The sequence below is a fragment of the Parasteatoda tepidariorum genome, chromosome 12 (genome assembly GCF_982258835.1).
Source record: "Parasteatoda tepidariorum strain Cologne lab strain chromosome 12, Ptep-v5.0, whole genome shotgun sequence".
Lineage (NCBI taxonomy): Eukaryota > Metazoa > Arthropoda > Arachnida > Araneae > Theridiidae > Parasteatoda > Parasteatoda tepidariorum.
This window is the reverse complement of record NC_141766.1, coordinates 27,114,991-27,142,444: the sequence shown is the minus strand read 5'-3', so window position 1 is coordinate 27,142,444 and position 27,454 is coordinate 27,114,991. Positions and strand designations below refer to the sequence as shown.

General features: G+C 29.8%; 1 protein-coding gene across 1 annotated transcript in view; it reads right to left on the bottom strand.

Moving 5' to 3' along the window:
• Positions 1-26,479, bottom strand: part of LOC107448478 (WD repeat-containing protein 17) — a 142,187-nt gene extending 115,708 nt beyond the window's left edge. Inside the window, exon 1 of the mRNA XM_043039824.3 lies at positions 26,177-26,479. The gene's annotated coding sequence lies outside the window, so the exon portion shown is untranslated. The remainder of the gene's footprint in view (positions 1-26,176) is intronic.
• Positions 26,480-27,454: the final 975 nt, after the last annotated feature.

The window sequence follows — 27,454 nt, the reverse complement described above, 5'->3', positions numbered from 1 at the left end:
TTTCTTAATTGCACTAACCAATTCTTGTAATATATTATTTATTTAATATTATTCTCCTGTTTGTTGTTTTACCAGTTTTTTTCCTCTTCACCAGTTACTTCTTATTAACAGTCACATTTTTTAATTGCACTAACCAAACTTATTCGATATTATTCTCTTAGTTGTTGTTTTTTTCCCCTATTCTTTTTCCCTTTTCACAAACGTTAGGGAAATTTTTTTGAACATCTGTTTCTCTTGCTCATTGAAAGGGTAGCCTTTGTTTGCAACATTTAAAATACATCTTAAACAAAACCAGTTACTTTGTACTTACAGACACATTTGTTAATTGCACTAACCAATTCTTAGCCAATTCTTGAACTATTTAAAAATATTCGTTATTATTTTCTTGATTGTTGTTTTTTACGTCTTTTACCCTCTTCACTACTCGTTAGGGAAATTTTAGTATGAATCTGTGGGGAAAATGCAATTTCATTTTTGCTTCCTATTAGAATACGCATCTTGATACAATTCTTCAACCCAATAACATGAAAGCAAATTATTCACTATAAAAGTGATTGAAAAATATGATAGTAGATGAAATTACAGAAACAAAATAAGGGGTTCCTTCAAGATTGAGTCCTATTACCTTTATTGTTTATGGAAGCGTCTGACACCTTTTTGGTTCGAATCCTAATTCAAATACTAATTCTTATTGTCTGAAATACTTTTAGAGGCTACTCATATAGAAATAATTGTTTTGTGGAGAGTTAAAACTACCAATGTTCAACTCCGCATCCTTGTAATTTTGATCCCAAACCAGAAGACAAGAGGACTCTTGGATCAATACCCCCATAGATATTTATTTGTTATAGGAACATGGGGGACTTTGTGACCAGACAGATTTAACGTGCATCAGTCACCATTTACTACACGGGGAGTCTTCGGCCTGTAGGGATCAAACCCACGATCTCTTCGAAATGAGCCCAGCGATATTTGAATGGAACACACGTTTTAAATTAAAAAAATAAAAGCTTTATATATTGTACTAACTTCTGTTTTTCTTGCTCGTGAAAAGGGCAGCATTTGCTTAGAACATTGAAAATACATCTTCAACGAAACCAGTTACTTTTGACTTACTTTTACATTTGTTAATTGCACTTGCCAACCAATTCTTGCACTAATCAAACTCATTCAACAAGACAAGACAATAATAACGAAGATATTATTCTTTTGATTGTCGTTTTTCAGGTCTTTTTCCCTCTTCACCAGTTAATTTTTACTTACAGTCGCATTTGTTAATTGCACTAGCCAATTCTCTTACTAACCAAACATATTCTTTATTATCGTCTTGATTGTTGTTTTCTCCGTATTTTTCCCTCTTCACTAGACGTTTGTGAAATTTCAGTATAGATCTGTTGGGAAAATGAAATTTCATTTTTGCTTCCTGTTAGAATACACACCTAGAAACTCTGATACAATTTTTCAATATAATAACTTGAAAGCAAATTATTCCCTTCAGAAGCGATTTAAAAATATGATAATAAGTTTCATAAAAAGGAACAAAAGTTTCTATCAAGATCGAGTTCCATTATTTTTATTGTTTTTGGAAGCGCCTTACACGTTTTCAGTTCGAATAATGATTCAAATATTATTTCCTACTGTCGGAAATGATAATTATTCAGAGCAATAATTATTCAGTTTGAATTATTCAGAGGAATTTCATATAGAAAGAATTGTTTTGTAGAACGATATTTGAATGGAGCAAACGTTTTAAATTACAAAAATAAAAACTTATATATACAGTATTAACTTCTGTTTTTCTTGCTAGCAGCCACATTTGTAAATTCCATTTTCCAACATTGAAAATATAGCTTGAAAGAAACCAGTTGCTTTTTACTAAAAGCCACATTTGTTAATTGTATTACCCAACATTTAAGATATACACCGAAGATTCATTAAATTATGATTACCCTGCTAATAACATGTAGGACCTCCTTCAGCCCTTAAAACTGCTAGCACCCGCCGTGGCATTGATTCCACAAGGTGCTGATAGGTAGTCTGAGGTATCTGGTACCAAGCTATCACCAACTGGTCTTGCAATTCCCTCACATTGCGAGGGGGTAACGTGGCAGCACGAATTTGGTTTTCCAAGTGGGACCACAAATGCTCTATTGGATTAAGGTCAGGTGAATTTGGGGGCCAAGACATAACTTGAAAGTCACTGGAATGTTCCTCGAAAAAATCCATGATGATTCGACCCTTATGACATGGTGCATTATCCTGTTGGTATACACCATCCCCCGCAGGAAAAACTGTTGCCATGAATGGGTGAACCTGGTCTGCAACTATGTTCAAGTAGCTGACAGACGTCAGGGATTGTTCCATGAGGATTATGGGTCCTAATGTGCCCCATGAAAACATTGTTCCTGGGCGAGAAACCATGAAAACCTGGACGAGCCCATTGTTATAGATGGAGGGTGGTCATAACGTGATGGCTCTTTGGTGTATAATGGATAAAACAAGATGTTTTTTACTAACAGTTATATTTGTTTATTGCATTAAATTTTTTTTCTTATCCAAAACATTTTCTGGATAGTTATTTCTTATTTATTTTCCTTCTCTCCCCACTGAATGTTTGGGAAATTTCAGCATGGGTTCATGGTATGGGAAAAATGAAATTTCAATTTTTCTTCAAATAGCAATAAAAATCTTGAAAGCCGGATATGGTTCTTCTTTACTCATTAAATTGAACTTGAATTGTTCACTACACCTTGAAATGAAAGCACATTTCACGTTTTGGTTCAAATCATAGCTCGTGAACTACGAATTCAAATAATGTTTCTCATTATCTGAAATACTTGATAGAGGTTATTCAAAGAGAAAAAGTTTTGAAAAGTTTTAAGGAAAGCCCTAGTTTTGAAACTAATCAATATTGCACTTAATACACTTAAGAAATCCTTCAAATATACAGTAAAAAGTACTGGCTATCAGTTACGATATGCAATAAAGTCTACGCACTGAGTATATAGTTTTTTGAAAAAAAAATCATTAATAAATAGAAAATTTTGAATAAAAATCAAGAGCAAATTAGCCCTTATAGAAATTCGAACTCGTAGATTTAGTTTCAGAAATGAGCACTCCATCCTGAAGGCCAATCCATCACGTCATCAAACTTGTTTTTGATCTTTGCGGGTCAAAACATTTTAATCAAAAAATTTAGTCAAGAAACGAAAAAAAAATTTAGCTATCGTATACATATCCACAATGAAGGGATTTGTACTTTATCTTTTCATTTTTCAAAATTAAAATTATTTGATTTAACACTGCGTTGTTTAGGTGGTAAAAACCTTCGTAATTTTGGTGGTTTATATATTGTTGTCAAAAATAACTTTCACGGTAATAAATGTTTAATAACGTTTTAACAAAATAACGTCTAACTCCTTTAAGAACAACAACTTTAGGAAACACACTAACAGCCGGAAAGAATTTCATAAGCATAATTTCATATAAAAAAGAGTAGGGGAGAGTGGGGTCAATTGTAACAGGGTACGATTGTAACAGAGCAAAAATTTCGAGTGTCGGGTTCTAGATTTGGTTCCTAGGTGGCGCACAAGGTGTATTTAATAAATCTACATGTACACCCCTGATGGCAATCATTTTTATGTACTTTCGAAAGAGTTAGATCACAAAAGATATTTTCACGCCACGCAAGTACTTTTTTTGGTATGAAAATATTATATTGTAACAAAGTAATTTTGTTTAAACAAATAAAAATTAGTAACCGAATATGTAAGTGGACACCTTAATTAACATTTCAATAAAAAAAAGATTAGTTTTGCTAATTAACTAGCATTGTTTTTAACAAATAAAGCTGAAATGGCGTCTTGGGGACAAATGTAACAATAAGTAAAGGGACGATTGTAACAGCTGAAAATAAATAATCTTATGTTTACAAACCATTACTTAAGTCTTTAAGAACCACCAATAGTTTCCTATATAATTTATATTATGTTGCATGTGCATTATTTTATTTGTCACCTTTCACAGCATAAATTAAAATTTTTAACCCCTTAAAGTTAAAAGCTTAACCCTTTAGGTCTCTGCTCATTATTATTTTTACTCCTAAAATATCACTACTATTTTGATCAATAAAGAAATATATCACAACTATGATAATATGTATAATTAACTATGTTTTAGTTGAATTTATGAACTGTTACAATTGACCCCGTAAGTGGGGACAATTGTAACAAGTGCTCGACTGTCAAAAATTGTTAATAACTAATATAATAACATTTAATATCAGGTATTTATCTTTTTTTCTAGTAGAGGATAGTCTACTTTACTCGTCTGTCAATTAATACTAATAATATATTGGATTTTTTTGTTAGTTAAAAATAGTTAAGTAAAAAATGCTACAATTGACCCCACTCTCCCCTACTTTTTTTAGGATTTGAAAGAAACAAATTAAGTTATTTACACCCACTTGACCTTATATTCCCCTAAACCTTAATTTTCAATTTTTCAAAACATTACTTAGTGCCTAAAAATTAATTTTTCGACAAAGCTTCTCAATGACGCTGTCAGTAAATTTTTTCCTCGTAAAAGGTTTCTTGAGTTTAGTTATTGAGTGTTTCTGTATATATATATGTGTGTGTGTGTAACACTAAAATAACTAAAATATGAAATAAAAGTAAATATATATTTATATGTATTTACGTTTCTAAATTCTGTAGAACTCTTATGAATCCACCTTGTTTCTTTAAGCTGGATTAACCGAGATGACCAAGTTATCATTCTCACAAGATCGATTCCCAAAACGGGCACCACACACTTCCTCGATTCATTATATGCATGAAACGTTTCTACTTACGTCTCAATGGGTGAACCTGGACAACAGAAACATACATCACAATCAGGCTCTGCTTATCCCCTTCTAATAGTTCTCATTATCTATATATCACGCTAGATGGCACCTCTAGAACAATTTACTAATTCACATTCCATGGTTAGAAGTGACTTTAAGAAACACAACACAGCCACAACTCAAAGTTGCTCATTCGTTCGACACACGTTACTAATTTTTACTGGGAAGGTTTCTGTGTTATTCATTGAATTCAAGGTTAATTACAGGAAGGTTACTGTCTTTTAGCGAGAAGGTTTCTGAATTTTTCAAAAAGGATGGTCAGTCGGAGTTTCAGTCGGAAGTTTTCTGATTTTGTAAAACTGTTTTCTTTTTTAATATAAGAAAAATGAAAATGAGTTCTAAATACAAATTCTGGTATTAAAATGTCTTTCTCATGGAACAAAACATTTCAAATATTTTTTTTCAAATGTCCTTTATGCAAATTAGTCTCTGACTTATTTCATGAATTATTCATAACTCAGAAATGCTTGATAAATATTTTTAAAAGCAGTTTCTTTCTAGTCTTATGAAAATCTCCGTTTAATAGCAAAATATTTATGCGTCTTACTTGTCTCAATAAATTTTAAAACTCACCAAATATTCCGTCTTAACTATCATTCGTTAAATAAATTTTCTCTTCGATGAAACAACTGTCTAGAAGGTATGTAAATTGATCTCAAACAAGAGGACAATGTCTAAAGTTCTAAATCTTTTGAGAAAAGAATGAAAATTTAACTATATTAAATATTTTCCTCTATCTCAGATGATATGTCAAAACGTTCCCTCTCCAATTTTTGATTCATTTCCTTGCAAAATAAATTAGTAACCTTTAATGAAATTGATTAATTTAACACATTGGAATAATACGTTAGATTTGTATTAATATAATGGAATTAAGTGATAGTGCCCTAAAAATACATCGCATTTTCTTAATGTATTTAAAAAGTGCTAAATAAATAGATTTAAAACTTCTTCGAAGGCTTTGCCATCGTCTGAAGTAAAATTTTTCAGGAAATACTAGGCTATTTTAATAATTGCTATGAGTTTGAAATAGTTGATTTTCACTGTAAATAAAATTTAACTCATCGTCAGCTAGCGCCCTCTATGTAAATTATGAAAATAGTGAGGAAAGTCAATATGAAGAAAAGTCACATATTTCGAGACTGTAAAGCGATGGTGTGTTAATTCCTTAATAGTTGAAAAGTTATTTTAACACTGCATTATTTATGCTCATAATAGGACTGTAAAAGTGATGAGTTCTTAATTGGTATTATAAACTTTTATAAAGGACGGATTGCGAAATTTCGATATTTTTTTAATAATTTGGTAAATAAAGTTTAAGACTTTTTAACTGTTTTATAGCTACACCAATTTTTCACTCCCACTAAGCAGAATAATTCGAAATTACTGTTTATACTCGTAGATTGGAAACTGCATTATATAAAAAAAGAACTTGTATCAAGTTATACCTTGTCCAATCACATAAATTTGACCTCCACTTCCTTTCGACGTCAACGTGAAATAGCCAATCACAAACGGCAGATGGTGGCACATTGCACTCCAAGAGGGTATAGAGCAGGAGTCCGAGGGAAGCGAAAAATATTGCAATTGTTAGCTTTATGCAGTACGCCCGGTGACGCTTCGCACTGCCGTGCGAAGGTCCCTGGTTCGATCCTTGTGCCGGGCAAGGTTGACTCAGCCTTTCATCCCTTCAGTGGGTCGATAAATGAGTACCAAGCATGCTTGGGAACTAAACACTGGGGGTTCCGCGTTCGGCTGACTACCTGACCGGAACATCTGCTCCTGCACCCCAGAGTCCTGCACCCACGATGGATCAACACAAGTACGCATCTGTCCTTGCGAACCATGTACATCCCTAAAAACGAGTTGGTTTCCTCATCCACGAGAAGAACAATGCGGCGTGTCATACAGCTCACAGTGATCGCGAGTGGTTTGAAAAGCACCAGGATAAGTTCGCTTGACCACCAATATCCCCTAACTTAAACTCAATCAAGAAGCTGAGGGACAACCTCAATCGGGTTGTTCACGTCAGGGATCTTCAAATCTTCAACCAGGTAAGCTAGCTCAACTGACCATAGGACTGAAGATAACATGGCTGAGTATCCTAATGAACACCTTCACGAACATAATTTCTGTCATAGTTTCTTGTCATAGTTCTGTCATCTTTCATAATTTCTCTTCCTGAAAGTCTAGTAGCACTCCGCTCAGCGAAAGGTGGTTATTCAGACTTTCGACAGGTGTTCACATTAACGTGACTAAACTGCGTATGCGTTCTAATTTGAGCATCAATGCTTAAACACGAAAAGGGGTCTATACATGAAAAACACCTACATGAAAAAAATGTGGTAGTAAATATTTGTTTATGCCTAGTGGATATTTCATTCAGTTACTTACCACTTCAGCTTTAAAAAAGCACTGGAAATTTACTGAAGACTTTAATCTGAATATTTATGTTCCAAACAGATGTAGCAGACAGAGCTACTATGTATCTGCAAAAACAAATCTTAAGAATGACCATTTTTTTTCTTCTTTGAAGAAGGGAACCGTCCTTTTAAAAGGACGCTAGGTACAAATGGATTGCGTCCGAAAAATATTTTATATACAGTAATGTTGAGGGAATGGACAAATTTAGGCTTTTCTTTTTGAATCTTGACTTTTTCAAACTTTCCTGGCTTAAAGAAACAAAGAAAGTTAAACTGGAATGCTTTCGCTTTTTGTTTATTAGTTAATTTTTACGGTTTAATCTGTACAATTTAGGGAAAAATCTAAAAAAAAAAACATCTGGTCCAGGTCGGAGAGATATTAAAAGCTGACACAGCTCGAAATGCGTGTTTACAAAAATGGAAACAGTAAAATATCTTTTTTTTTCCAAATAAATAAATGAATGAATGAATGAATAAATGAATGAATAAATAAATAAAAGAAGACTCAGAAATCGACAACGATGTCGATTTTTTGTACCAACCACTAGTTGCATGTGAGCCAACGCTCTTCATTGAAACACATAAAAGAAATTCCTATTTTAGAGATTCACAGATGAAAGCCGTTATTTTCCGCAACTCTGTTAATGAGAAACTCGGTAATATGCGTTTGGACAAGAACCTACGTAATTTAACATAGATTTTCGTTTTTCTTTCACTTTTTCTGAAAATTTCTTACAGTTGACATTATTTCAAAGACCTCTATATAAGTAATTTAGGAGTTACAGAGATGCCAACTTGCTCCGGACAGCAAATATATATTTTAAAGTGGTATTTTATCAATTGTGATTCTTGGTTTAATAAATTCAATTTAGTAGATTTTTATCCACTACTATTTCCAAATAATACGTGGACTTATATAATTCACCACTTTATAGTACTTACGTCATGCTATACCTTTTAAAAGCAAGTAAAAATAGCAAATTATTTGTAAAATTTACTTACTATTAGTTTCTTTAATTACTATTAGTTTTTTTTAATTATTTTGGCGTGTCAGGAGCAGTTGGCATCTCTGGAGTTATTGGTTACGATTCAAATTTTGTTAACACCATTAAAAACCTAAGTATTTCAAATTAAAACCAGTAATAAAGTATTCTTTTAATTTTATTAAATTTAATATTTACTTATAATTACACTGTAAAATAAACTTAAACTACATTTTAAATCTATATCCTTTCATCTTAAAATATATATTTTAGGAGATATTATTTTCTAAAATGGAAAATTTACAGAAAGTTATTTAACTCTATTAAATTTAAAGAATACAACGGAACATCTATAACAGTCACTTTTTTCCAACAAATACGCACATTTAAGGAAAATTTCGTAAAACCAAGCAAATTTGGTGGAATAAAATGTGAAATGAAAGTGTTATTTCGAAGTGTGGATGAAAAAAAATTTACATCTGCAATTTATTGCATTCTCAAGAGATGTTCTTGTGTCGAAAAACAAAACAAAAAATTCTCAGAAACTATCACATTTACATAACTTCAAATAGTGACAATAGTAAAATGTCAGACTTGTTCTTTTTTAAACTCTAGAGACGAAGTGGTACGTTTGGCATAAATTTTGAATATATTGGTAAAGAGGGGTGTATCCAACGTAAAGTGCGGTCTAAATCAGAATCGTTATTTTTAGTTACATTTTTATTTTAATAAATAGAGTTTACTAATGATTATTCTTATAGATTAAGAATGGAAATTTCGACTTCATTTGATTAGTAACTTTTTTACACAGAATTAAATATAGTATTAAAATATTGTAGTACTTGTTCATACGATTAAGAATTTTATTTTATGTATTGCAGGTAGGTAAGCATAAATATAATATATTTATTGTACGAATGATTTAGGATGTACTTTTTTTCTGTTCTTATTATTTGTTAGTGGTGTTTGCAATTCATAATAGATTCAAATAGAAGATAATGATTTTTTTAATACAATCAAGGATCGTTTTGTCAAATTCGAAGGGAGACACACTGTAAAAAATAGTTGTAAAGTTTATAGAAAGAAAACTGTTTTTAGATAAATGACAATTTTTTTTGTTTTTGATTATTAAACACGCGTTATAAAGAAAAGGAACATTTTTTTATGACTCCGTCCGTATCTATTTCCCCGTCCTTGTTACTCCGGTCGTATAATTCCGTCCGCTTACGACTCCATCCATCCGTTTAACTCCGTTTAACTTATATTTGACGGTTTAAAGCTGATTTTAAGAAAACAGTTTTTGCCTTTCAGTTTTGTTTACGATAAGAAAATTATATATTTTTGCAAATCATTTTACGATTATTTTCTCAACATACTCTTACTTTTCAGAAATTATTTAATAATTTGGAATATGTCATAAATAAAATTGCGATTCGAATTCATGGGAGAATTAAAACTCTAGCTGATTACTATCTGTATCTAGACATAATTTTTTGGCAAGTTAAGTTGTCAGACTTTTTATAAGGAAGGGCCAATATAGTTTTAAACCTTATTACATTTAAATATTATTTAAATTAGTAAGACTTATTAGTTAAGGGAGGTTTAAGATTTTTCTTTGTAACAAAACGCAAGAACTGCATGGGATTAGGGGACAGAGCGCTTGCCTCACAAAGAGGTAGCCCGGGCTTGAATCCTGGCTTTGACTGATCATGGGAATTTTTTATTTTATAACCATCGTTGAACAGCCGACCCAATTTCATGGGTTTACGACTACTTGCGTTCAACTCCGTAGCCTTGTAATTTTGAACCAATCCAGAAGACAAGGAAACACCTGGATCAGTACCCCCAGAGGTATTGATTTGTTTTGGGAACATGGAGGACTTTGAGACTCGACAGATTTAACGTGCATCAGTCACCATCTACTACACGGGGAGTCTTCGGCAGGCGAGGATCGAACCCACGACCTCTTGGATATGGGCCCAGCGCCCTACCGACCAGGGTATCCCGGCCCTGATCATGGGAATAGTGCTCATGGTTCGTACTGACCACAATGCTTTAATAGTAATTTTATGAATTTTTTGGTTGAAATAACTGAGTTTGTTTGGTCGCCGCAAATGGCTAACCGACCCGCGAAGCCGATTTGCGGCTTTTTGATAACAGCTACGTATAATAACCAATCCTCGCACTACAGGGGTACAAAGTTCTGGGCCTATCAGGCAGGGAAACCACCGGTAGCTCCCCAGAAGCAATGTGTGTGATCCCGTTGCTAAAATTACATTAATTATCTGCTTAAAAAAACTGTAAATAACAATATTTTTGGGTGAAATAAGTGGTTTTATACTGGGACACCAGTAAATTTAAAATTTCTCTGTAAATTTAAAATATTTTTTTTTTACAGTGCACTATTAAATTTCGTCATATCGAAAATCGAATATCTAATATTTTTCAACTTCTAGTTAAAATAATGATTAACATTTTAAAAGTTGCATAACAATATTTACTTCAAGAAATGTTTGGGTTAAACAAAGTTAATATCTTTGCTTTTTCACTTGATTTTACGTTTTTTTGAAGTTCTTCTGTTTCATCATCTTTCTTTTCTAATATAGCTAGAGATGCTTTAGCCTCTTTTAATATTTCTAATACTTATCAATCATCATACTCTGAAACGATATTGTTTGCTGAAACTTATTCCTCATAAATATCAGTCTCTTTTGGTTTCCTTTAATTAGTAATTTTTTTTCCTTCCTATTTCATGAGCAGATGTTTTCTTCTGTTCATGATCTAACATCTTGCGTGTCTTCTGTTTTTGGAATCGATAATTCAGGCAATTTCCTTTAAAATATGGTTATCTCTTTCTCTTAAAAGGTATATGAAATAAGATATAATTTATAAAACTGTCCAAGATATGTTTTTTGAATAAGAACTAAAAAAATATTTTGGTGATCAAAAATAAATCGAAAGTCATTGAGAAATGTGGAAGGTTCAAAGAGTTTTTTTTTCCATTAGAAACATAGTAAACACGAAGGAAATTCAGATGTTTTCGGGTTATTTAAAAATTCGTGTTATCGAAGTTCACGTGATTGGGATCACGCTATAACGAAAATCAATATATAAAAATGAGATCCATATATTGATCGCATTTTTTACTCACTTGAAAGTTTTTCTTTTTTGGTTTACGAAACACAAATTAGAATTAGTTATTGCTTTAGATTTTGACTTAATTTGTTTCTTCGATTAATTCGATAGAAAGGATTTTTGTTTCAAACTATTTATTGTTTCAGAATATAACTGTTTATTTTTTGTAATTTACGACAGAAACTATTTTCGAATATGTTGTAGGATAAAGTATGTCTGTTAGATTATGTAGTATTATCTAAATCAGTCTAGCGTCTTTAACTTTACCCTAGACTCCAGATTGTTCATCACAATCTCCTGAAGGATGATTTCTTGAATTTAACCTTCAGTTTTGCCATTAAGTGAATACTTAAACGAAAGTTTGAGCTCAAGTGTTCAATCACTCTCGTTAAATTTTTGTTTGTAGAACTCATTTGATGGTATATAAGTTTAACTTTGTAGCTGACCTCTTCATGATATGTCTTTACCACTGATGAGCTTGGCATTCTGATAAACAATAATCGCAAATTATTGTCTTTATCACGGAAAAAGTTTCAATTCAGAGCATGTTGAGTTTCACACGAAACTTGATGGTTAATTATATAACTTGAAGGAGCACTGCTTTACTGTTTGCAACGAAGATTAAAAAGAGCTTAATATTCATAAGGAACTTTTCATTGAACAACATAGCTCTATCAAATCGGGCAACGACATCTCAAAATCTTTATGACATCGTTTAATTTCTCCGACACAATTAGCTGAATTGGGATAAACGAAACTACTACCGAGCATAGTGAAAAGTGTTTTTTTTCCTTAAAAAATATTTAATATTAACACTTTTTATGAAGAATTTGCAAAAGCGAAAGAAATTAAAACGATTTTCTTCAGAATTTTTTGAAACTATTTAATCATTGCTATGTTTTAAAACACTAACTATGGCAGTGATGCCATCTATGTTTACAAAATATTAACAACTCTTGGCGCTATAGTGGTAATTAAACACAAAAGTTATTTGGAACTATAAAAATCTAATAATATTTTGAAATGCTGCTCACAAATGGAAAAAAATTGCAAATGCTATTTTTTTGACGACATTTTGCTCTTAAAGACCAGATTGATTGATTTTTTAAAGATGTGTACAGTTTTGGAAAAGAAATGCAGTGCTTTTATTTTAATAGGCACTTACGATTTTTCAGGGAATAATATAATATAAAATATAAATAATTATACAAAAGGGAGAAATTGTATCGGCATGATTAGAAGGGATATGTGGGCCATCATTGGACATTACGTTTTCATAAGCAATATCGCTGTATTGGAGCCGTCATAATTTTTTGGGAAAGCATGCAAGGTTCTGCTATGCATTGAATCTGGTATTGCCAGAAGACAATAGAATCCATTTTGTCGGTATCGTGTCATGTAATGAAAATGTGGCCTTAATCTCCGGATGGTCAGAGTTGATTCAGCAACTGCGCTTAACTAAGCTAACTCACCATTTCAAAACTGTCCCGAGAATTGTGCGACATGTATTTGCTTCACAGTTAAATCTCTAATGCTATTTTTTGGACAAACCCAAAATATTGAATGGGCAAGTTAATTGGATTGAATGTAGGGTTTAATGGCACAAGATCCAAATGTGGACATGCTGCGCCAAATGGGCAAGTTAAATTTTCATTTTGTGACGTAACTAAGTTAACTGTTAACCGAGCTTAAAACCACAATATAAATGTTTTCCTCATAATGCTGCTTCATGATTGCTCTGAACTAAACAAAAAGCTGTTCTGACACTTGCGAAGAGGTTTTCCCTTTCTCAAGCATACACAAACCAGAACTTGTTTCGTGATACAACAGGTTGAACTTCCTTCCCTGTTTCGGGGATCAATCTTTCTTATAGTTTGTTTAAAGTAAGAACTCCCCTAGCTATTCGTCTGGACGCGTGGCGGTGTCTGTGGTAGCGAGGTATAACTATTTCAAGTCTGGGTTTGGGGTCATTGTTTAGGTCTTGGGTCGGCGAGAGAAAGGGAAACTTTTTCTTTGGTCTACTGTGTAAGTCCTAGAGTGAAGAAAAGCTACCCTTCCTGAAATGCGCTATTTTTGTTTCCTTAGCAGCTGACGGCTTCAGACTTTGTGGCGGGGGGGGAGTTCTTACCGTAGACAAACTATGTGAGGCAAATATAAACATTCAAACGTAAACAGTTAAAAGGCTCCGCCCCATTCGTGTTGTAAATTGCAAGATTTCTTATTTCGAATATTAAATTTTAAAATAAAATATAATAATTTTGTTTTTAAAATTCTTGATTACAATTTTAATTCCTTTTTTTAATTTTTAAGGAAAGTTTAAAACTTGTTAGAGAGTATTAAATTTTAATAAATGAATTAGTGTATGTCTTAAAATTAATTGTACTTATTTGAAATACACCGTTACTTTATCTTCAGACATATTTTTAAGCTCCTTTGTGTACCCAATTAAAACTCGAGTGAATAATCATTATAATTTGGATAAAGTAAGAATAGTCTCGTTATCAAAGAACTTTCTACTGATTATTTGATTGATTTATTGCGAAATCCTTAAAAATCATTCATTTATGCAGTTATTTAGATAAAATATAGAAACTTAAAAAACTAAATTAAATAGAAAAGCAAGCATAGAGACTAAATTTAATACGGAAGAAAATTTCATGCGCGATTCAAAGACCAAATTATCTCTAACGCATATAATGCTTATTTTTTCATTTTTAGTTTTTCCCCTTTGCAGAGGATCAAAATTGTGATGGCATGTCTCCGGATCATCCTCAGGGATTGTTCCCAAACAGTCGCCAATAGCCCATTGTGCAGCTCTAGTGCGACGTAAATGAACAACAACAATTCATTTTTAGTTTTATATACGTATATATCGACATACGTATACGTGCGCATATAAATTTACGTATATATAACTATGTACACTAAAATATTCCAAATAGAATTACGATCTTAAGTACCGGCACTTTGGATACATCATCCATAAAATTCATTTTACCTTAAAATCCATTTTTACTGTAAAAATATTATACTGTATTTTTTATTTAAATAGAGTAATTTAGTGATTTTGCTGCAATTGTTTCAGTAAAAACTGCGGTATATTAGATTTTTTTTTTCCGCAACATGTTCTGGTAAAAAGGGTTTTCACGTTAAAAGTACCGGTACCTTGAGTGCTGGTACTTTTTGCACTATTTGGTCCAAAATTTTTCACAGTGTAGTTTCATATACTCATATTTAATAGCGCATTATATATGCGCTAAATAATATGTATTATACATAAATAATACGCAGTATATGAAAATTTTTATAAATGGTATCTAGGTGTATAAACAGTATCTAGGATCCATGATAACTAGTGCGTAACAATATCTGGAATTAACTATCAAAGCTTCATGACAATAACTGTATTGAATAAATCAAGGAAGGCTCGTGAAAAATGGGTGATTATTAAAATCAAATGAATTAAAAAGACTCATTTCTTCAGTTTTTCTTTGACAAAGTTTACAATGAAGGCAACTTTATTTTGACTACTTATAGTTTCATGCTAATTAGATAATGAATTAAATTGTTGTTAGAAGGCTAGTGAAACGTTGTTGTGGTTAAAGAACTTGATTTCATAGCAGTTTGAGAATCACACATGAACAGTGTTATTTATAGCATCCTGTAATGCTGCAAAGAATTCTTGTAAAATTGCCTTTCAGTATGATATTGACATTTCTGGAAAAAATTATATAATTCTGGTTAATAAAACCAAAATACACGGCATTTAAACCATTCATTTGGTAATTTTTCCGTTCATATGGTAAAGTTTTATCGGCAATTCTGATTTTCATACTTATATTTCTTATTACCACACATTTAGCAAAAAAATGCAGATCTGAAAATAATTTTCACCGAATATTCACCGTTTTTATATGGCGTTCTAATTCATCATGATGAAATTACCGGATTTTGTTGCATTTACCTAAGTTTATCACATTTTACAAATCCATATTTCATTGTTAAGCTAACCAAAATTATTAGCAAAGTGCTCTGGTAAAATTACTGAGCTTCATGCTGTTCATAAAGACAGAAACACGGTAAATTTTACCATATTCTGACTGGTTTAACCATACTTTTTTTCTCAATGTGATGATGTACCCAGATGGAGTTAGGGTACGTTCTCCAACATCACGCATGTCACCATATTGCTTGAACTGTAACGGATTAGTCTGAGGAACATGTAGGAGACTTTATTTTGTTGAGTTGGTCTCCACGGTCTCCAGATCTCAATCTTTTGAGCCTTTTAGTGGAATCAATAGAGAAACCCGTCATTTAAAACCGAAACCATTCAGTCTCAAATTATTGGAAATTGCAAAAAGAGTGCCACAAATGACACATCAACATGTTCATGCCAGGACGATTTAATGTTACATTAAAGAGAAAATGTGTCCAAGGGAGATATTGGCGGAGAGGTCATAAAAAGGGGCTATATAAGTGCTTGGAACTATTGGCTTCCGGTTAAACAAGCGGCGTGTAAGTCTGATATAATATTTTTCGGGGCTGAAGGTCCTTTCCTGGTTGTAGTGCTGAAATTTGGGATGAATTGTACCAGCTCTTGTGTTGTGTGCTGTTTGGAACTAAGTTGATTATATTTTTGCAGGGAATAACTTTTTTAATTAAACGATAAACTTTTCGCTTTTTGATTATTTTGCTGAATGATATGAATTTAGCATATAGCAGTACTTAGTCAGTTCTAGAATTTCGCTCTCACATTCAATGAAAAAAATTCTAAGAATATTCTAAATATTTCATTACAGGTGCTCTATTTCAATCTTATTAAATTGAATAATTGATATTATTACAAAATAATAATTTAAAAACACTAATAAAAAATTATGCAAAGTTTGTAAACGGTATAACTAAAACTACGTAAAATATCATTTCTTTATAGATTTGAGGCATGTTTTAACCCTTTGACGCAGTTGGACACCGGTATCCTATTTATATCATATATTTTTTCTGACGCTATAATTAAAAGAAAAAAAATATATATTTTAGTATTTTTTACATAAAAACGGTTTGATAGCTACTAAAAATATCTGTTAGATTATCAAAATCATATTCCTTCTGACATATAAAATCTGAAAAAAAAAGTAGTTTGAAAAAAAAAACTTTTTTTAGCATCATATTTCAAAATGTATCAGTAACTGAATTTGGAAGTTTAAAGAATTTAAATTATGAATAACTGTTTCTCTCAGACCAAAATAACAGCAAATAAGTGTAAATTTGAAGAATTATTGTTTGGAAGTAAGCCGTGTTTGGAAGAATTTACATTTAATGCAGAAAAAGACACCGGTGTTTCGTGATGTATTTCATATTCACAAATTATTAAAATGCTAAGTCTAAAATTTTTCACTTGTTTTTCTTTAAATTAATATAAAATAATGATAAAAGGATATAAAATATGTTTAATAAAAATTCTGCGTCAAAAAATTAAGCTTAATCGAATAAAGAACACATATTCTTTTGAAAAAAAAATACAGTTTAAAGGACTTCAGCAAAAAATAAATATTTTATTTTGTCATTTTCGTTGATAAATATCAATTAATTCTTTCAAACACTTCTTTACTTGTGAAATGTAGAATTAATTCTATCCCTTCTATATATTCTGAAGTATTAAAATTATTTTACAAAACTCACCAAATAATTCTAATTAAATTCGCATATATTTTGATTGGATTTAATTCAACTAAATTTGCGCCATTAGTATTTTAACAACCTCATCTTTAACTGTGCTTATCCTGTATGTATGAATGTTCCTTTGTGAATCAATATTTTAAATCATTAGTAAGGGAACTAGAGTTAGTTGACTATGAGATAAGTTAATACATGCCCATTTGTCACTAGTTTGTCTATTTATTAACACATTATTGAATGATCTAGTTAGTTAGGCTAAATTGAGTAACTGTTTGATTTTAATGAACGCTGTTATATTTAATGATCAGAAAATCCTGCTGTATTCTTAGGTGCTCAGATATTTGAATATCTATGTTGTGAAATATCTCTATTTATATTACTGTTAATTGCGAAGTAGAGAAACGACTGTCAATTCATCCTCTTGGCAAAAAAATGAGTATTATAACAGTCAATTTTTAAATTTTTTTCAAATCCCTCGTTTCGCAATAAGTTCATCATTGTCTAAGAATTATTATTGTTAATTTTTTGTTTACAATGTAGTTTTGTGAATGGTATAATTAATAGTTCTCAATTATAGTTTTCAATCAGAGTTGAATGCATAAGTTGTTTCAAAAAGTAATAAAATTTGACTTGTTATTGTAACTCATACTAAGTATTACAGATTTAATAATAATTTTATGCATGGTGAATGCAGGTAATACGTGTAGACTTCAGTGTTATAAAATAATGTATGGATGAAGGATAAACGGCTTTCTATCCAAGTATGCAGGCTCTGATTTAAAAACAGTCACAAACAGCCTCGTTTCACAATAAGGTTATCATTGTCTAAGAATTATTATTGTTAATATTTTTGTTTAGTATGTAGTTTTGGGAATGGTTTAATTAATAATTCTCAGTTATAGTTTTTAATCGGAGTTGAATGTTTAAATTGTTTCAAAAATAATAAAATTTGACTTGTTATTGCAACTTATACTAAGTATCACAGATTTAATAATAACTTTATGTATGACGAATGCAGGTAATGCGTGCAGACTTCAGTGTTATAAACGAATGTATGAATGAAGGATAAACGGCTTTCTATCCATGTATGCAGGCTCTGATTCATAAACAGTCACCCTATGAGAGAAGGAATATCAATAAAATGGTTCATTCCTAATTTACGTCTGTGATTTAAACTCTACAACAATTATCTATTTGAAAGTTTTTTTGTTTACAATTCACTTTTAATTATGTAATTTATAATAATTTTTTTTTTATTAATTTGTCTTTCTATTAAGGGTTTTGTTACTTAGCTTTTCCAAATATTTTTCGTGAAAGTGTTTTTTTCATAGATGGCAGCACAGAAATGTAATTTGCTTCATATTTTTTCTACCAAATATATTTTTAAAAGTTATTTTATACGATTTTAGCTATAAGCACTGTTTTACATCTTATCTTTATAGCGAATTTTTCTTAACTGCTGGATTAGTATATCTATTTTTAGGTCATTTTTACTTTTGCGCCACGTCGGTAAGGTTGTTTTTCTGCTTTCTTTTATCTCAAACACATTTACAATAGCATTTTAACTTTTTAGCAATATAGGCGCATTATAAAGAGCAATTTTTATCTTAGGATAAATACTCTTTATTTAGAAATATTGCAATTACCATAGTAAAGTAAAACGTCCTGAAGAGAATCTTTACGTTTTCCCATTTCTATTTAATTTTATAATTCTTCTCTGCTTATATATATATATATATATATATATATATATATATATATATATATATATATATATATATATATATATATATATATATATATATATATATATATATATATATATATATATATATATATATATATATATATATATATATATATATATATATATATATATATATATATATATATATATATATATATATATATATATATATATATATATATATATATATATATATATATATATAATATATATATATATATATATATATATATATATATATATGAGATATAATTAAGAATTTATTAGATAATTAAGTTTTATTACTGCGCATTAGCTGGATGTGCATGGAGTCCAATGAAATAGGTAGAATATTAAGAAAACAAAGAAAGAAATGAAAAAAGGAGAAAAAAAAAGCTTTAAATGACGAAAAGAAAAAGAATGTAAAAAATTTGATAAATTGAAAAAAAGATGAATTAGAATTAGAAAAAATAAAAACGAAAAAACATAATTTCGTCATCAGCTTGCTCGATTATAACCGCAAAAATATTGCTTTCGAATTATGTAATATTATAATCAAAGCAAAATAAATCAAATAAAATCCACTAAACTGAATAAAATGAGATGGGCGGGGCATCTTAAAGAAATGAATGCTGATAAAAAGGAACTGTAGGTTTCTTTATGACACTCCTTTGTGCAATAGAACAAGAAAAAAACCTTAAAAGATATGAAAAGACTGCCTCAACGTAGACTTTGACGTGGTTTCTTTAAATAGGGTGGATTAGGAAAATTGGTAAAAACATTTAAATATGGCCAGGGCCCACAGATGATGTTTATCCAGTGTTAATGATCATAAATGGACAATAGAAGGTGCTTCCCACAGAAATAATTCAACCTTGATTTTTTTTCATATTATTGAAAATGAATAAATTAACAAGAGAGAAACATGTATTCAAGAGAGAAACATGATTCATGAAATCCGCTGTCTCACCTAAGGAGGGAAAAATATCCAAAATGTAAGAAAGGAAAAAAAGTTACCAGCCTAAATAAAACAACAATAAGCAATGCTTAAATATGACTCAAAATATACGATGTTGAATAACATGTCTTTCTTGGACGACGGTGGCATAGGAAATTAATCCAGGTTATAATGATGGCGGCCTTCAGTTCTTCCATAGACTGAAACTGCTTGTCTTTGACATATACAGCCTCACTGAAAATATCTCTCATGTTTTTCAGGGATTGCGATAAGGGAAACAGAAGGCTATTTCATAATCTTCAAAATATATCAAACTATCAAAAATATTCGAATAACTAAAGACCATACTCCTGGATATTTTGTTAGAGGCATTACCTGCTAAAAATTCAACTTGGCAATCAATTCCCTTTCTTAATGGCAGTAAATGTGCTTATAGCATCTTCAAGTATTTGGTAGTATCCAAACAGCAGAGGAAAAAATCAAGCTCAGATTACCAAAATAGTCGAAATCTTCCCATACCTTGAATGAGACTTTACTTGAACACTGAATACATTGAATATTGGCGAAGAAATCTTATACTTTCATTACGCCATGCCAATTGAACGCCAAACCATTTGTAATTTTATACTTATTTTTTGTTGTTTACTTTAAAAAACTATCATGCTGACAAATCTCTTTGAACTAAATTACTACTTTTTATAGTTGGTTTTAAGCTATTGGATACTTTCTTTTCATCTTTCAAGGAACTAATTGTCAAAACTAATTTTTGAACGAAATTTATCAACTAAATCACTATTTTTCTGAAATAAATAAATGAAAATAATAAAGAATTCTTGAAAACAAACGAAACATTTCAATTTTCCTTGCTGTTATATTATTATTTTTTTCAAAAAAATAACTGATAATAAAATCTTTATATTATCTATATAATATCACACTTTTTTATTACAAATAAAACTATCATGTTGATAAGTAATCATGAGATATATGATTACTACTTTTTTAAATTAGTAAAAAAATTTGGATACTTTTTCTTCACTCAAAGATCAGACAACTGAACTGAATCTCCCAATCAAGATTTATCATCAAATCACTATTTTTCTTAAGCAAATAAATAAAAATAATAAAAAAATCTTGAAAATCCAACTCTTTGCAACAAAAATTTTCAATTTTCTTAGCAGTTTTATTAATTTATTTTATAAATAACTGATAATAAAATCTTTTTAGCCATTGTGTAATTTGATACATAATTTTGTTTTGTTTACTGCAAATAAAACTACCATGTTTGATAAATCACTCTGAGATTTATTACTACTTTTTAAAGTTGGTTAAAAATTATTGGATACTTTTTCTTCATCATTGAAAGATTAGACATCTGAACTGAATCTTCAAATCGAGATTTATCATCAAATCACTATTTTTCTTAAACAGATAAATAAAAATAATAAAAAACTCTTGAAATTCAACTCTTCGCAACAAAAATGTTCAATTATCTTGGCATTTTTATTATTATTTCTTTTTTATAAATAACTGATATTAATATGTGTTTAGCCATTGTGTAATTTGATACGTAATTTTGTTTTGTTTACTGCAAATAAAACTAACATGTTGATAAATCACTCTGAGATATATTACTACTTTTTAAAGTTGGTTAAAAACTATTGGATACTTTTTCTTCATCATTCAAAGATTAGACATCTGAACTGAATTTTCCAATCGAGATTTATCACTAAATCACTATTTTCGAAAAAAAGCTCTCGAAAACCCAACCCTCCACAACACAAAACTTTCCTTCCCCGGTGGAACCTATCGCTTGAGCTCACAAGATTTCGTTTTCTATTTCCTCAAGCATTTAAGCCCATTTTCCACTATTTTTTCTTCTTACTCTCTTCAATTTCGGATTTAATACTGGTAGAGGCTTTCTATTTTGCTGAGAATTGTAAGTTCGACTAAAACTCATTCATCGAAACGCAGGACTTCAAATATTTCCAGGAATATCTTCCCTTTATAAGTATTTTTGGTCATCTGATCTAAAAATTCTTCTATTTAGTTTAATTTGGAGCTTCTAAATCCCTTGTGTAGTCGTAAGTGTTAAAGTCGAGTACTGTTTCTTGGTAAAGGACTTTTCTTATAAAAAAAAATCCTGTCTAGTTTTTAGTCGCAGATAATCATCGCAGTGATAGTCTTGTTCTGATTCTTCAAATAAAGTTTTATTGCTTTATTTTAGATTTCACTTTGAAGTTATCATGTTGCCAACATTTTATGAGAATAGATCGATTTTTATGAGTAATTTTTCTGTTGTTTTATTGTTTGCTCTTTTTGATGTCTGATTGCTACTGTTTTACTCGGGATTCTGTTTATTCTATATACTGTATTGAAATAATATTCTGACATATTTATTCTTTTAACTGATTCTATTCAATAAATATACTTTGAAACTATTTATATTTTTAACTATAATATGCATCATAATAAACAACAAGACAAGTCCATTACGTTTTCTACTAGAAATATTAGCAAAATTGAACATACAATAGGAATTTTTATTTATTTATTTACTATTATTCTAGCAAATAAACATACATTAAAACAATTAATTTTTGCATTTGCACTGTTTGAAATTTCTCGGAAAAAGTGGTTAAATAGCAATTTATTTAATTGTTATTTAACCATATTCAAACAAAACAGTCAAATACCCCTAAATAAGATGGTATTCAAATTGTTAACTGTGAGAAAAAATTTTATTAACTGCCTTCACCTGATGCGGTTGAGCAACCAGAATTTTATCACACCAACTAGATCCCCCTAACAAAGCCAATTTGTTCCTACATATTACATATTATTGTCAAATGGGCTAATCTGTCAATCTCATGACAGACAAAACGAGGGTTCGAGCCCCAGATTTGAAGTTGAATATTTCCCTCATACCCTTCAACACATGAAGAGTTTCCATTGTCCTGTACTTCCCAATTTATGACCCTGGGCTATTAGAATATAATACTCTCTTTCACGAATGGATGGCAGCACTATGGAGTTGTCAAGCTGTCTCCAATTTACAGCTTTTTTGCTGTTTTGAAACCATATTGGTTGTAAATGGTTTGAAACCATATAGTTTCGTATTCATGTTTTTTTATCCTACTAGTTGTAAATGGTTTTAAAATCGCAAAGGTAAAAAATGTTCGTTAGCGTAAACTTTACGGTTAATTGGAGGGACAGAATGCTGACTGTCATTTTACCATAATTTTAGAATAAAAATTCTAACAGTGCATGCCATAATGAACAACTAGTAATGTTTGACGAAAGTTCATTTATAATGGGTTGAAAAAGAGCTCAGCATTAAACGTTAAGAAAATTCCACTTAAAATTGTTACTGAATAGTCATAAATGACATTTTTTTAAACCAATGCCATGCCGCCATGAATAAAGAGTGCTTAATTGTTTTTTTTTTTTTTTTTTAATTTAAAAACTTAGCTCTAAATATCTTTACGTCTTGACTTTTTTGCTTCAGTACCTAGTAGGAAACATTTTTAAACAAAATTCAAAAATAAGTACACTAGTTATGTTTAGCGATGTTTTTACTTATTTTGTTTGAATAGTTAAGAATATTTTAGAAAGCTATGCTAATCCTTCTGGAATAATTACAAAGAGTTTTATTACAATGTATACATTATTTCACCCGTTTGATTAACCTTAATTTTAGTTTCATATTTAAATAAAACTGCTTGAAAACTAAACATATTCCGGGTAAGATATAGTAAAGCTTGTAAATTATAAATTTTTTCTTTTTTTTTTTAAGATCCTAATTTTTATCATTTAAGCTTTTAACAGGGAGAGAAAATCTTTTTTTTAATAATTTTTAATCCGCTACATTAAATTCTTAAAGCAGTTTCTATTTAATTGCTAAAGTTATTTTTCCTAAATAGTTCTTGAACTCACAAGAAATTTTTTTTTTAAAAAAAAAACGCATTTAATCTTGAAATATGCTTCTTTAATGCGTCTGCATGGAACATAAGTTTTTTTTAAAGTCTAAATAATACTTTGTATCTTTAATTTTAAACTTTATTTACGTGAATAGTTTCTATTTTATAAGCGAAAACAAGGTACTGTAAAATTACTAGCATATTAATCCAAATTATGGTAATAGTTAGAGGAGTTTAATGTAAAACTATTGAACACAGACGGTTAATTTTATAATCCACGCAGATATCAGGATTTGTCAGAGTTTCTTACGCTTATTGTAAAAGTTTAAAAGAACTAATTAAAATCTTAAAAGTAATACCGTAACTTGGAGAAAAAATAACTTAAAATTTTTTATTTATCTTAAATACAGTGGTCTTAAGAATGCTTCAACTTCAACAAACATTTCAAATTTTATTTCGAAATTTATGCAATTTTGCGTTTATAAAAATCATCAGCTTTTACAAAAAAAATTGGCAGAATATGCAACTTATTTACAAGTGTTTTTATAATTATCAAAATTATCTACTCAAAATTTTAAAATATTTTTGATGATGTTTTAGAAAAACAAAGCAAGTTTCTAAATGATGAAAGATTCTAAATTCTTAAAATTTTTGTATGTTCTCAAATTATGTATACTTGTATGCTTGTAACATGAAGGTTATAAGAATGTGTATAATATTTTAAAAGTTTGATTTATTATGCTTATAAATGTGCTTTTAAAAACGTTGTAAAAGTAGTTTTAGAAAAATTAACTGTAAATTTTCTAAAAATTTTCATGTCTGTATTAAATTTAATTGGATAAACCTTTGATGGTTTTTAGCCAGCTTTAAAAGCAACATTATTTTGGTTGTTCTGCTTTTCAAAACAGGATAGAAATATAAACTTTGAATCATTTTCTTAAGAAAAATTTCTTCTCTGAAGAAGAATTTCAAGGCTTTTAATTTAGGACACTCAGAAATATTTAACGTTGAGAATTTTTTTATGATTAAAATGTACACGGTGAAAAACAAATTCTGGTAAAATTACCGAACCGTACGGTAAAGATATTTCTAGGAAAAAAATCCTTAGTTAACATATTCTCTACCACTTATTTAATAAAAAAGCTTTTAATTTTCTTTCACAAAGTTGCTTTCACAATGAGAAGCAACTTTATTATGATCACTTACAGTTTTTTTTCCTAATGAGTTTTTTTAATCAAAATGCTGCTGCTTACAGTAAGAATCAACTTTAGTATGACCACTTACAGTTTTTTTTCGAATGAAATATTGTGTCAAAGTGCTGTTGCTTACAATAAAGCAACTTTATTATGACCACTTACAGTTTTCTTTTAATAATGAGATTTTGCGTCAGTGCTCCTAGAGGACTAGTGAAGCGTAATTGTGCATTAAGACCTTAATTATATGGTAGTTTAAGTAAGGTGAATTATGGTGGAATGGAAACTTTTAATTCTCTTAGATAAAAGACAAACTTGAATTGTCATACCGCAATATATGTTTTTGAAAAAGGAAACTGTCCAATAAATATGACACTGGGCACTAACAGGTTAATAAAACAAAATATACAGTAGTAACACCATTCATTTGGTAGTTCTATTATTTATATGGCGACCGTTTACATGAAATTCTGTTTTTCAAAATTATACTTCTTATTACCATTAGTAAAATATACAAAACTGAAAAGTATATTTATCCAAATAAGGGTTTTTATACAATTGTCTAAGTTATCATAATAAAATTATCAAATTTTACCACAATCATAAATTTAAACACATAATATAAAACAATATTTTTTTAATGTTAATTTCTCCAAATTCATTACCAAAGCACATCGGTAAAAATTGCAATAGTGTTTCCATAGAGCAAGAAACACGGTAAATTTAACCATATTCTGGTAGTTTCGACTAATAAATAATTTAATATAACAGACTAATTCATAGCCAAACCATGGTTTTTAATGGCAATAATAATTTTTTTTTCTAATTTACTGTATAATTTTCGCTTTTGCTGTTTTGCTAATAAATGTGTTTATAACACTAACCCTATTGTGTTTCTAACACTATTTTTCAAGTTACTTGTACTGGTAAAACTATTTAATGAAAAGTAGGAATACTGATTGAGAGAAGACGTTTGCATACATCTTTCTCCCATAAGTACTCGTTAGAGATAGAAAACATTCCATTTCCAGAACAAAATGAAAAGAAAGGGTTTTTCCTGGGACTTCATTATAAAACAGTGGTAAAAGGCAGCCTGACTTTATGAATGGCTAATCAAGTAGCCTCTTTAATGGTGCACATTTGGCAGGAACAGACAAGACAGAAATTAGCTTGGCTTTGGATGTGCTGGCGACGGAAAAAAGGAAAATTTTGTATAGGGGCAGAGAATAAATAACAGAAAGGAATAAACTCACCAAAGTATTTGGAGGTCCTAAGTTCTGGTAAACATTAGTTTTGTTCTAAGGTACTTGGCGAAAACAAGAAGTAGGAATAAGTACAAAAGAGAAAAAGGGCTCTTCTTGTTACATTAATGTTTGCTTTTCGCTAGAATCTGTTGCCAAGGGAACGAACCAACTCGTTCATATCGATCCTAGCTTGACGGGTAATCCCCCTGGGATATACGCGTAGATCTCTTATTTTTACCTACATTCAGTCCAAATGTGAAGAGATTAATGAGAGATCCATTTGTAAAAGCTCAAATGACATTGCTAGGTCTTGAAAGTGAATCAGAAGCCCCAGATCTTCTAACAATTAGTGTCGCTCCAAACACAACTGTAGGAATAACCTATTGTTCTCAAACAAAAAATATAGGAGCAATGGCTTGTCAACGAGAATTTGACAAGTCAGCTTCCAATCCCTTTTCTTTCTTTCTTCTTCGTTAATCTTAGAGTTATGGACTTATTGAGTTTTTTTTTTTTTACCAAATAAGCTTTATTTTAATTGAATAACAACAGCAATGGGAATTACTTCTTCATTAAAAGATTTTGATAAAGGAAAGAATATTTGATATTGGTAGAATTCGCTAAAAGAAAAAAAAAACATTTTCTTTTAGTTTGAAAGTATACCATTACTTTATTTAAGTTTAATTGATTGTAAAATATCAAAATATAAATAGTGTAATAAAAGTAGTATAATATTAGTATATAAGTTATCGAAAGACATGTATTGATTTAAGAAAAATTAGGGAGAATTTTAAAACACATTTTAAAATATTTTTTATGATCGAGATTTTTATTGTTAGATTATTTAATTGTACAATTACAATGGTTTGTCAACGAGAATTTGACAAGTCAGCTTCTAATCCCTTTTCTTTCTTTCTTCTTCGTTAATCTTAGTTATGGACTTATTGAGTTTTTTTTTACCAAATAAGCTTTATTTTAATTGAATAACAACAGCAATAGGAATTACTTCTTTATTAAAAGATTTCGATAAAAGAAAGAATATTTGATATTGGTAGAATTCGCTAAAAGAAAAAGAAAATTATTTTTATTTTGGAAGTATACCATTACTTTATTAAGCTTAATTTATTGTAAAATATCAAAATATGAATAGTATAATATTAGTATATAAATTATCGAAAGATATATATTGCTGTAAGAAAAAAAGGAGAATTTTAAAACACATTTGAAATTATTTTTTATGATCGAGATTTTTATTGTTAGATTATTTAATAACACAACTACAATATTTAT